Raw genomic sequence first — 10103 nt, forward strand, 5'->3', positions numbered from 1 at the left:
TTTACAGAATATACAATTTATACATGTAAAATGTGACACCAGTGCCATTGGAAATGGTATCTTGGGCAGAACTGACAATGGTTGAAAGGGTTGAAAGGAAACAAAGCGCAAATAATTATATAAACCCAACAAATGTGCACTTCAGTGTGTGTTTATCTACAGAGCTTTAGAATAATTATATTACATTAATGAATGTGTCTGCATTTACATGGGAATATGTATGTATATTAATCGAAAGGATTGTTTTAATACAACTCTCAATAACAATGTTGCGGACTTTCAAATACAAGTTTCTTTGTTAAATATGTGTTAGGTACCTCAAAGGTATAATATTGTCGGACATGGATGTGACTTAAGGCAACATACACACAGCTAAACTTGTCAATGCATAAACCATTGGCGATAATGCTACATTTTGATGCATGGGGATCCCATATAATTTTGGTATTATTTTAAAGGGTACTCCTGACAGATAATTAATGAGTAAAAATGACCTATGTCCAACAATTATTATTTGTATACTGGTTGTCGTTTCATTATATTTTTTCTCTTAATATTTACCACTTCCATTGGATGCCTAAATAATATTTGGTCACTATGAATAGACAGATATACGTTATTATAAACCATATTTAAAAAAATAAAAGCCAAGATGAATGTCGTTATTTAACACAATAATTTGAATGGACAAATTAGAATTGCAGCCTTATCACCAGTCCAAGATTTCGGATATATATATTTCTGCCACCTCAGAAAAGTAGATTAAAAAAATTGTCCATGCGTGAAATTCTTATCTTCCCAACGGGCAAAGATAAACAAGTACCCGTATGGAACTCTTTTTTATTGCCTTCACTTTGCTGCATCCAGCACTATTTAAAGAACGATTTGACTATTAACATAATCTGAATCACTGCGCGAATATCTATGACAACCAGGAATTGTCATAAATCTATGCGCACATTATTTTCACTACGCACAAAAAAGTTCAAGCGATAACATACATTTTTACATTATTTTGTTTAACTGCGGTGAGAGAGAAAAACATCTACCATAGTCGCTCGTGTAAGATAGGTTCATACCAACCCTCGCACAGGGTGTTCTGCGGAAACAGGTAAACCTCGTTTCCGCAAAAGACCCTACGCTCGGGTTGGGCTGAACCCATCTTACACTCTCGGCGTTGGAAGATACTAATAGGCTACATTATGTGATTCTTGAGAAAAAAAATAAACTTGAGTGCTTCTACACTTGACAAAAAATAGCGTGAGACGGTGTCCAAGTGTGCAGGTCGTGTGGTAATGGACCTAGCTGTCCGACCAGCCCGTCATACCACACGTTTCCAAAGGTTTCTGATTGAAGTACTGCACAATAGTGCGTCTCTCTGTGCATCGTGACTCCTGCAAGTTGATATATTTTGTCCAATGTCCAATGTCGTGCCAGCACAACATTCGATTTTGAATGTCCAATGTCCAATGTCGTGCTAGCACGACTTTCACTTTTGAATGTCCAATGTCCAATGTCGTGAAAGCACAACATTCGATTTTGAATGTCCAATGTCCAATGTCGTGCTAGCACAACATTCGATTTTGAATGTCCAATGTCGTGCCAGCACAACATTCGATTTTGAATGTCCAATGCCCAATGTCGTGCCAGCACAACATTCGATTTTGAATGTCCAATGTCCAATGTCGTGCCAGCACAACATTCGATTTTGAATGTCCAATGTCCAATGTCGTGCTAGCACGACTTTCACTTTTGAATGTCCAATGTCCAATGTCGTGCCAGCACAACATTCGATTTTGAATGTCCAATGTCCAATGTCGTGCTAGCACGACTTTCACTTTTGAATGTCCAATGTCCAATGTCGTGCCAGCACAACATTCGATTTTGAATGTCCAATGTCCAATGTCGTGCCAGCACAACATTCGATTTTGAATGTCCAATGTCCAATGTCGTGCTAGCACGACGTTCACTTTTGAATGTCCAATGTCCAATGTCGTGCCAGCACAACATTCGATTTTGAATGTCCAATGTCCAATGTCGTGCTAGCACGACTTTCACTTTTGAATGTCCAATGTCCAATGTCGTGCCAGCACAACATTCGATTTTGAATGTCCAATGTCCAATGTCGTATGTTTAGCTAACTTCACACAGCTTTTTGAAGCAGCTTTAAGAAGTGAGGTACACATTATCGTTCTTTTATTTTTTGTTCCTCGCAACAGTCCAGCGTTTTGAACAGTGGCCATCAACAATGACATTTGGATATAGCCATTCATTATCAGACACCAGAGTGTTTAACAATGATGTTTTCACATATATTAGCACGTTTCTCTTCAGTATATGTTTCCAGGTCAACTTTGATGGAAATGTCCCGCAAGCAAGAAGTTGATCTAAACATTATGCAGCCCGTATACCGTTTCTTCATCACTTGAAAACAATGTGACGAGCACCGGAATCGGATTTCCACGGGGCTCTGTATCGTCAACCTGTGGCGCAGTACTTCTGTCAACATCGTTACGGCGCGTGTATGACGGAAGCTCCGTTCTGCACGCTGGATGCGAGCGTTCCTGACTGCCCTCAAGTGTCGGCGTCTCAGTACTACAGGCTTCGAACAAGCAGACTTGGTCTTTGTTATATGTTGGCAGATCAACACGATCAGTTGTGTATGTGTTGTTGCGAGCTTCCTGATCCGGAAGTGGTTCTTGCTTCGGTAATCAAATGAGTGCTTGATCAGTATTATACATAGGTTCACGATCGACGACAGTATAAACTTTTGCTTTGTTTATTGAAATTTTGGCAATTAATACAAGTTCGTTGTCGTCAATTTGACATTCAACAACACGAATACAGTCTTCGAGTTCAGTTATTCGCTGGACCAACGATGCTGTCAGGGATCTCATTGATTGTTCAGTTTCTGTACACATTCTAATAACGTCAGCACTGCACATTTTAACATCTTGCTTAATATTTACCAAGCAAGACATTGTTTGAGAGATATGCTCAACTTTTAATTTATCATTTGCGAACTGAAACTGTTTCATCAACTGTGTCTTAAAGTAAGTTAAACTCAGAGGCACTTAAACATTTTCTGGAATGGCAGTCTTCTTTTCCTTTTCGATTCCGTACGTAGGTGCCACTGACACCAAATCAGGCCCACATTACCGAGGGAGGATACTATTTACAAAATGTTGCCTCTTTATCAATCTAAAAACAGTACTTGCCATACTTATGCACCAGTAAATTGTTATCACTGCCCCCACCCAAGTCCGAGGAATAGCGGGGAGTTTGACTTTCGGTCCAGCCAAGCCCGGGTAAAATCCCCGCCCTGCAGGGACGAACGGATGGTAGAATCCCCGCCAAATGCCCCCGCACCCTAGGGACCATAAGTAAGTCCAATTCCCCGCTAGATTTTGCTCGAAGACAAACCCACCGCATTCACCCGGCACTGCGGGGCCACCGGGGAGGTAAAAACACGGCCCATTGCTATCGCCGGTATACCCCTGGACCTTGGGGCCGTGGTTACAATTGACTGGTGCATTAACTAAACATTAATTATAACCGATGAATACTTTTTTGTTATTTGGCTTTCAGAGCTGTTATTTCAAAGCGTTTATTTTTTTGCAACAAGGTAACATGTATTATGCAGCATGGTATTTATCAAAGTAAACGGATATTATCACCTTAAATTGACCATCTTTATGTTTGCAACCATAGTAACTGCAACATTTAACTTTGTTTAACATTTTACACTATATAATAACCATTTTCTCGTGTTGGCAATACGTAGTTTTGCTGACCTGACAAGTGATTGACCGAAGAAGCTCATATGAATTTCAAAAGAAGAGTCCATTGTCAGATATCCCCGATACACTACTGCGCTAAAATACTTTGCTGTATGTATAAACTCTAAAGGAACACAGGACCGTGGTTGCCGACGATGTTGATTGTGGGTATAGGCGGTATAGGGGACATATAGGGTATAGGATGGGTATATGGGTTTAGAGGTACATGGGGTTTAGGATGGGTATATGGGTTTAGAGGTACATGGGGTTTAGGATGGGTATATGGGTTTAGAGGTACATGGGGTTTAGGATGGGTATATGGGTTTAGAGGTACATGGGGTTTAGGATGGGTATATGGGGTTAGAGGTACATGGGGTTTAGCCTGTGGATATATGGGTATATCACGCATCCAACATGAATGACGCAACGCCATTGGTCCAGGACTGGTCACGCGGTGACCCTATATTTTTCCATATTGGGTCACCAAATATATATCGTACCAAAATGGCGTCTATTTTCCGATTCCGATGAAAAAATGAAACATTTAAACATGAAAACAGGTTGGATATAGAGGAGTATAGGATAGGTATAGGGTAATATTGTGGGTGTAGGTTGGGGATAAGGAGGGTATAGGGTGGGTATGAGGATATAGAGGAGTATTGGGTAGGTATATGGTGGGTATATGGGTAGAATAGGGGTAAAGGGTGGGAATAGGGTGGGTAAAGGGGAGTATATGGTGTGTATATTGTGGGTACAGGGGAGTATAGGGGACTATAGGTTGGGTATAGGGTGGGAATAAGAAGGGTATAGGGTGGTAATATGGATATAGGTTAGTATGGGGTTGGTATAGGGGAATATAGGGTGGGTATATGGTGGGTATATGGGGAGAATAGGGGTATAGGGTTGGTATATGGGGGTATATGGGGAGAATAGGGGTATAGGGTGGGTATAGGGTGGGTATAGGGTGGGTAAAGGGGAGTATAGGGTGTGTATATTGTGGGTACAGGGGAGTATAGGGGACTATAGGTTGGATGTAGGGTGGGAATAAGAAGGGTTTAGGGTGGTAATAGGGATATAGGGTAGTATGGGGTTGGTATAGGGGAATATTGGGTGGGTATATTGTGGGTATAGGGGAGGAAAGTGGTATAGGGTTGGTATAGGATGTGTATATAGGAGTTTAGGGTTGGTATAGGGTGGGTATAGGGGAGTATAAGGTAGGTATAGGGTGGGTATAGGGGAGTATGAGGTAGGTATAGGGTGGGTATAGGGGAGTATGAGGTAGGTATAGGGTGGGTATAGGGGAGTATGAGGTAGGTATAGGGTGGGTATAGGGGAGTATGAGGTAGGTATAGGGTGGGTATAGGGGAATATAAGGGAGGTATAGGGTGGGTATAGTGGAGTATAAGGTAGGTATAGGGTGGGTATATGGGAGGATAAGGGAGGATAGGGGAGTAAAGGATTGGTGGATAAAGGGTGGAATAGGATGGGTATATGGGAGTAAAGGGTTGGTGGATATAGGGTGGCATAGGATGGGTATATGGGAGTAAAGGGTTGGTGGATATAGGGTGGCATAGGATGGGTATAGGGGAGTAAAGGATTGGTGGATATAGGGTGGCATAGGATGGGTATAGGGGAGTACAGGGTTTGTGGATATTGGGTTGCATAGGATGGGTATAGGGGAGTAAAGGGTTGGTGGATATAGGGTGGCATAGGATGGGTATAGGGGAGTAAAGGGTTGGTGGATATAGGGTGGCATAGGATGAGTATAGGGGAGTAAAGGGTTGGTGGATATAGGGTGGCATAGGATGGGTATAGGGGAGTACAGGGTTTGTGGATATTGGGTTGCATAGGATGAGTATAGGGGAGTAAAGGGTTGGTGGATATAGGGTGGCATAGGATGGGTATAGGGGAGTAAAGGGTTGGTGGATATAGGGAGGTATAGGGTGGGTATAGTGGAGTATAAGGTAGGTATAGGGTGGGTATATGGGAGGATAAGGGAGGATAGGGGAGTAAAGGATTGGTGGATAAAGGGTGGCATAGAATGGGTATAGGGGAGTAAAGGGTTGGTGGATATAGGGTGGCATAGGATGGGTATAGGGGAGTACAGGGTTTGTGGATATTGGGTTGCATAGGATGAGTATAGGGGAGTAAAGGGTTGGTGGATATAGGGTGGCATAGGATGAGTATAGGGGAGTAAAGGGTTGGTGGATATTGGGTTGCATAGGATGGGTATAGGGGAGTAAAGGGTTGGTGGATATAGGGTTGCATAGGATGAGTATAGGGGAGTAAAGGGTTGGTGGATATAGGGTGGCATAGGATGGGTATAGGGGAGTACAGGGTTGGTGGATATAGGGTGGCATAGGATGGGTATAGGGGAGTACAGGGTTAGTGGATATAGGGTGGCATAGGATGGGTATAGGGGAGTACAGGGTTTGTGGATATTGGGTTGCATAGGATGAGTATAGGGGAGTAAAGGGTTGGTGGATATAGGGTTGCATAGGATGAGTATAGGGGAGTAAAGGGTTGGTGGATATAGGGTGGCATAGGATGGGAATAGGGGAGTAAGGGGAGTGTAGGGGTATGATCATTGATGGGAGCCTTATGCCACCATATTTATTTGGTATCATTTGGAACGTTCTAAATGTAGAGAAATAATATAAAAACAATAATATCACAAACAAAATTAACTCTTTACGTCATGAAGGATGTCTTACGATCTCAGTTGAAATAAAAACACTTTGATATCAAAAGTATTTTGTTTTGTTATATTTACATATTAGTATTCAAATGAGGCGGCATACAAACATATTAATTATTTATAGGTCGAATACCTCAAGTCTCATTTTGGCTTTGCATTTACTTCCTTTCTCATTAGTTAATTGTGAACCCTTTGTGGTATGCATTGTTTATATAACAAAACACCACAATACACCAGCATTTGACTTGTGTCTTTATGAATGTTTATTTTTACATTCATTTGATTATTTGAAAACAAAGAGTATCAAACAACCGCGATTTGAATAACTTGAAATCATGAAGTTGAAAATGGATTGGCTACATTTTCTGACTTTGAAAATACTTCTATTAACAGAAAAAGGTAATGGGATTAGTTTATCTCTGGACAGTTAATTCGGATGTCTTAATGCGAATCAGTTGTGATATCTGGTGAGATTATGTGTACGTGTAACCTTTTATGGCCGTTGTGACTTCTGACACCGGTGGTTCCACAGGCCATAATTCTCATACGTTACAACAAGTAGTAATAATAGTTAATGTAACCGTTTTGATACAATAATGAAATGTTAGATAATTTGATGTATGTGTGGTCTGTCCTTGTCACATTAGTATCAAGTTTGGCGGATAAGATTGTTTACCCTCGCAATGAAGTGGAATCTAATCCGCGAGTTCGGATCAATTCACATGTACATCCACCTATTTGTACAACCTGTACCTGTTGAAAAAGCTGCATATTGCGGTAAGCCGTACGCGGTATCGGAGAAGAACGCGGCAATGACGCGCACCAACGCGTTGGCTACCGTGGAATATATTTCCCGCGATGACGTAATCTCTCCCGCGGTGGCAACGCGTTTTATGCCAAAAAACAACAAAACGCGTGGTTGGTAGTCTTTGCAGTTTCCACGTTTTTTCAAGGAAGTGTCTGTTGCGCCAAGCTAACACTAGTATTTGATACGAGTACTGCTTGAATGTAGTGATCTTAAACAATAGTAAATAGCGATTTATCGACATAAAATACTCTGTTAATCAAAATATAATAAAATTAAAATCTTTAATGTCTTTAGGCAACAACCAATCGTGCTCATGCTCACGTGTCATCATAATCTGCATGCAGATGAGACAGCAAGACGAGTGTTGCGTTTATTATTTTAATACATTTGTGTTGTAAAATAACATATTATGGACCCCCTACTTTCCCTTTGTTTTGAGGAAATAATGTATTTCCTGATTTTTGGTGTCTAGTGACTTTAAGGCTAGTTCATTTTGAAATTTCGCGAGTGATTAAAGGTCCGCCCACTGTCAATCATCTGATACACAATCATTGCGTCAGATTTTGCGTTGACAATGTGTCAGCCAGTGAGGTGGTACTCTAAGTCAGTAAGATTACCTATATTAAAAATTCAATGATTAAGAAGGGCTCGTTCGCTACGCTTACTTTGCCCGTTTTTAATCACGAAGATTTAAAATCATGTCATATAACTATAACATATATTTCCTGAGCATGACCTTAGCGCACTTAAGGAAATTCATTAAAGCGGCATATTCACTGTGTCTTCACATATTGGATAGTTTTATTATGTATGGATATGTAAAATCTGTTTATAGTATACGCATTTTGTTGCATTTTGGTACTTTGCTACCGAACGGTATTTGGTCAAAGGCCTTTTTTCTTGCGTCTACTATAATGTATTAGCTTTACTGATGGTTGGGCGAAACAAGGCTTGTAAACGGGCTATAATATGTGACTATAAACATAGAGTCTCAGAACGTTTAAAGGGAACCAATCGGCGTAGCCCTTGCAACCTAACATGGATTGTTTTATGACATGCATGGTTGGAATAAGCATTGCCCAAAATCTGTTAGAACACGTGTTGCTAAGTGTTCATGTATATTGTTATATGACAAGCAGAAAAAAGTGTTTTATTGTTATCAATTATAGATCTCTTGTTGACAATTATTTGTCAACTCTCTCCGTATTTAACACCACCACCACCGCCATCATCACGACCAAAAACAGCAACAACAGTAGAATCATCATCAACAACAACAGGCAATAATAATGATGGTGATACCATACTATGCTATCCAGCGTGTTCACAAATGGTAGAACCAAGGTTTTAAATGAAATGGAGAAACTATGTATCAAGTCCAGCGAAATACACAATAAGACCTATTTTTATACATTGTTAAATTTAGATTTTTAAGCAACACGATTAATTTAAGCAAAGTCAAAATTTAAACATTTAAATTTAACAAAATGTTGAAGGTTAATATAAAATCAACCTGGTGCAACTTTGTTGCATGCACCATTGGCATGTTTAATTGTCTTTTTTATATCAGAAGTAAACATTGCTTTTTCAAACGAACTTGAGTTGATAGTTTTTATACATATTTGTCATTTTTACATATTTCTTGACCACTTATTAAAAATGTACCAATATATGAACACTAAATCTTTATATGCCTCCGTTTCATTTTTCGTTCGTATGAATATTCATTGTACAGGCCTGTTCAATGCAAGTACTAGTATGGAAGGGATTATCCGCCAGTTAATGCATGCTACTTTATGACATTTCTCATTTTACATTGCAATTGCATTCGTCTAAATGGCAGGTGCCTTCGTGCAATTGCTTCGTGCCTTTTTGTTATTGACAAAAACATTTGTCTATGTATTCAAGTTTAAGATGCCTTCACTTTATTGCTTAGTGTTAACGTCTAAGCGACAAATGACATGTGTCAAGTTCTTACATTTAAATAACTAAATAACTAAATAGTGTACAAAACTACAACTTAACTATAAATACTAAATAACTAATAGTATTTATATACTGTAATAAGACCATTGAAAGCTAAATTAATATTCATCAATAGCAGTATGCATTTATCAATAAAAATATAGACGATAAACGAATGCATCTAGACGAACGCAACTTAACGAATGGAATTAGAAGGGAACCAGGAATAATTGGTATCCTGCGTCAGCAACATTAAATGGGAATGGAAACCAAATACTGGTACCCTTCGTATCCACGGGAGAGCACTCTCGCAACTTTTGCTACGGTGGCAGTCAACAGTTTTCGTACAGGCGCTGGCAAAAATATATCTAGACGAGGTCATGTATAACATTATCTGAACCTTAAAAAATAATACTGCTAGATGCTATTTTCTGCTGATTATTTTTTCCTGGATATTTTTATTCGGTACTGAGTTAGACACATATCCAAATTGTAATCTGCGTTTCGGCCTGAATTTAAAATGTGTTGTCTACTAGGCGGTGACCAGTTGTCGATGGATAACATGTTTTGAAATTCCTGAGGCCATTAAACAAAATCCAAGTATAAACATAGTGCTATCAATCGCAAGAAAATATGCACGCCTTGCTGTCATGTATAGAAATCTATGCATGTGTTTCATTCACTCAAATTTTCAATTTATTTGCCTTCACTGGCTTCAGGACAGCCGCAAAGCATGTATACTAGAAATCTGTTATCAGCATCACTAGTGAATCCGGACGGGGTTGGGGGCGGGATGGGAGGTCCCCCCCCCACCTTTAAATCGGCCGAGTTAACTTTTATTTCTATATCGGAG

Source organism: Mya arenaria, chromosome 14 (assembly GCF_026914265.1).
Source record: "Mya arenaria isolate MELC-2E11 chromosome 14, ASM2691426v1".
Classification (NCBI taxonomy): domain Eukaryota; kingdom Metazoa; phylum Mollusca; class Bivalvia; order Myida; family Myidae; genus Mya; species Mya arenaria.